Source organism: Panicum virgatum, chromosome 2N (genome assembly GCF_016808335.1).
Source record: "Panicum virgatum strain AP13 chromosome 2N, P.virgatum_v5, whole genome shotgun sequence".
NCBI classification, from domain to species: Eukaryota; Viridiplantae; Streptophyta; class Magnoliopsida; order Poales; family Poaceae; genus Panicum; species Panicum virgatum.
Window position 1 is genome coordinate 23,433,597 of NC_053146.1, and position 3,043 is coordinate 23,436,639.

Below are 3,043 nucleotides of genomic sequence, written 5' to 3' on the forward strand. Positions count from 1 at the left end.
GCTAGATAGGGTTCGGTAGAAGTCGAGTAATTTCCAGTTACTCGCGAGATATAGGTTATTTTATGTTTCTATATATGAGTTACTAATCTTGAAAGGAAAGGAAAAATAGAATTTGAGACCGGGCGGAGAAAAGTGTAGCTCCGTCTGTGTCGGTTAATGACCGTACCGTTGTCGGCCTTGCTGATCATGTTCGAATTATACTAACCGCATATCGGGAGTAGGAGGTAGTCGAAACCGGTAAGCCGAGTACTGTTTTGCTTCGAAACTACAGGAACCCGCACCCAACTCCTAGGGCGAGTCGAGTGGCCACGGAGAAAAGGGATCGCATATGTTTATTTTTGGTGGTCTCACGTAGGGCTCGACTGACTATATGTCGTTGGGCTAGTTCCTGTAGTTCGAGGCGGGGAGGGGAAAGATTGCTGCGTGGGGTCCGACGGGGCTTTTGCGTGCCGTGTTGATTAGGTCCACCTTGCTAGGTTAAATCGAATCGATTCGCCGTCAGTCGCTCTCGGACATGGGCACCTTGAACAACTGCGTCACATCGTAGTAATATGATATGGAATATGGATTATACTATATAAGTTGATGTCTACTTTGAATTGTGATTTAATACTCTACCATATTTGTTCTAGTTGGTTTATGCAAATATTAGATTATGGTTAATCTATATAGAACCTGGAGCTAAAAGATTGAAAATAAGGATCCACTTTTACACACCTTTCTGCAAAGTAAACCACCAGCCAGAAAGCTTTGCATGTCTAGATAGGTGGGCTAAGTATACCCAATAGTCGGGTAAGTCTTGCGAAGTATTAGTTGCTCAGGGCTTTTATTGAAACATTATTTCAGGACACACCGACATAGACTTCTGTCCCTGCTGCGTTAAGATTATCCGCCGGGACGCAGAAAGATGGGAGGTTGTGGAGCCGGGCACTTAGTTAGGGGGCACCTCGGGGTACACTTGTGGACTGGGTGTACATCCCGTTCGTTTTGATCGGCCCGTGGACCGGTGTGGCCGGTTGTGCATAGACAGTGCTAGAAGCAGTGGCATACTTGTAGGCCTTTTCTTCTATTCAAACATTAGTTCCAGTAATGTAAAGTGTACAAAAATTATGTATGTATTCAAACTTGGTTTGTAAAACTTATGGTAGGGTCATATGTATATTGTTGTATTTTCAAATGTATGTCGTGTTTGTACCATCTGCGCTCATCTTCGCGTGAGACTATCGGTGTTGTTTCGATTGGGACGTGGACTGAGAAAAGACTGTAAATTAAACTATTAAGCTAATACGTTCAATGTGTTCAAATGACGACCATTACGCTTAACTGAGAGTTTTAATTTAGCGGTTCCATGACAGTAGCGTGGCGCGGCGGCGGCGGATCGGAGGGAATCGAGTGGTCAGTGGAAGAAGTGGAGGCCAGGCTGGGACCTCCCCGCCAACCGACACCCCTCCGCCGCGAGCTCCGAGAGGCCGCGGAGCCCCCCGAGCCGGCGACACGTACTCCGGACTCCATTTTCCTTTGCCTCAAAATATCCAACTCCCTCCCGCAGAGCTAACCAAACCGAGCCGTCCGTCTCCTTCATTCCCTCCCGTCCCTCATCCCCAGGCAGTACCCACGCAGCGACGCCAGCAGCAGCTTCGTGCTCGCTTCCATTCCTTCCTCGGTCCTCGCCGGTCACAGGCGCCGCGGTCCCTCTGAGATTTCTTTGGAGAAGAAAAAGAAAACGAAAAGGAATTGAATGAAGCTGACGTTGCATGGGGGCTGAACGGCTTGATTGATTGGTTGGCCTTTTCCCTTGGTCTCTGCTTGGGGTGTGTTTAGTTCGTGAAAAAGTTGTTGTAGTACATTTCGATTTTATTTAGCAATTATTGTCCAACTATGGAGTAATTAGTCTCAAAAGATTTGTCTCGTCATTTACAACCAAACTGTACAATTAGTTATATTTTTTAACTAAATTTAATACTCTATGCATGTATCGTAAAATTCGATGTGATGTGCGTCAGTGAAAAATTTTGGGAATTTTTCGTGGAACTAAACACAGCCTTGGTCTATTTTCGTATTTTCCTCTTTTAAAGGATGTATTTACTATGTATGTATGTGTAAGAGGCAGGAGGTATACGTGGAGAATGCCTGCTCGCTCGTGTTGGCGATATATATGTTTGCTCGCTCGCTCGTAAGGGACCAAGGGAAAAGCTATTCGATAAGAACATGTTCGTACAACACCGATAAGAGGAGCATGCATCAGTTGCTGCTTCTTGTCGTGCTTCAGTTTGTTCAATTATCAAGGGCTGCTCGCTCTCACCCTCGTGAAACCACAGCAGTATAAATGTGCACTAGGCCGCTGCAACGGTAGCGGACGGTTGGTTCACAAGCCACGTCTCGCAAACACACCCCCTGGATGACGTCATGGTCCCACGAAATTGACGTCTCATCCTGCCCGTCCCGTCGTCCATGTCTTTTTTTTTCTTCCCATCCCACCGATCGATCGACGATCAAGTATTGTATCGAGATCGATAACCGTTGGAACCTAAAAGGAGGAAAGCAACACCCCACCTGACATATATACAAATAAAAGAAGAATGAAAAATGGTGGCAGCAACAAACAAGCTAAGCTAGAGACGACCGTGACGCTGCGCCGAAAGAAACCAAAGAAACCTGCAGATGCAAAGGGAAACACCAACGTTTTTTGTACTTAAAAAATAAAGAAGAGGCATGCACTCAACTACGAAACGAACACCGGCAATTATTGGAGGGTCCAAGGGGGTCACACGCCATCCTCCTTTAATTTAGATGGTTTTTTTTTTGTCCCTACACACAAATGGAGTCATCTCAGCAGAAATCATGAGATGGATGATCTTGAAAACAAACAAAACCAAAACCCTACCAGAGCTAGCAGTAAGCCAACTCGCTCGGCGGTGGGGATCTCAATTATTAGCAATGCAACTCGCTCCGTCCGCCGCAAATCAACTTCAGCTGCTTTGACGAGACACTGATCATCCTGGCGGTTTTCAGAGGTTTCTTGGCCGTGTCTGGTTCGTAGCAC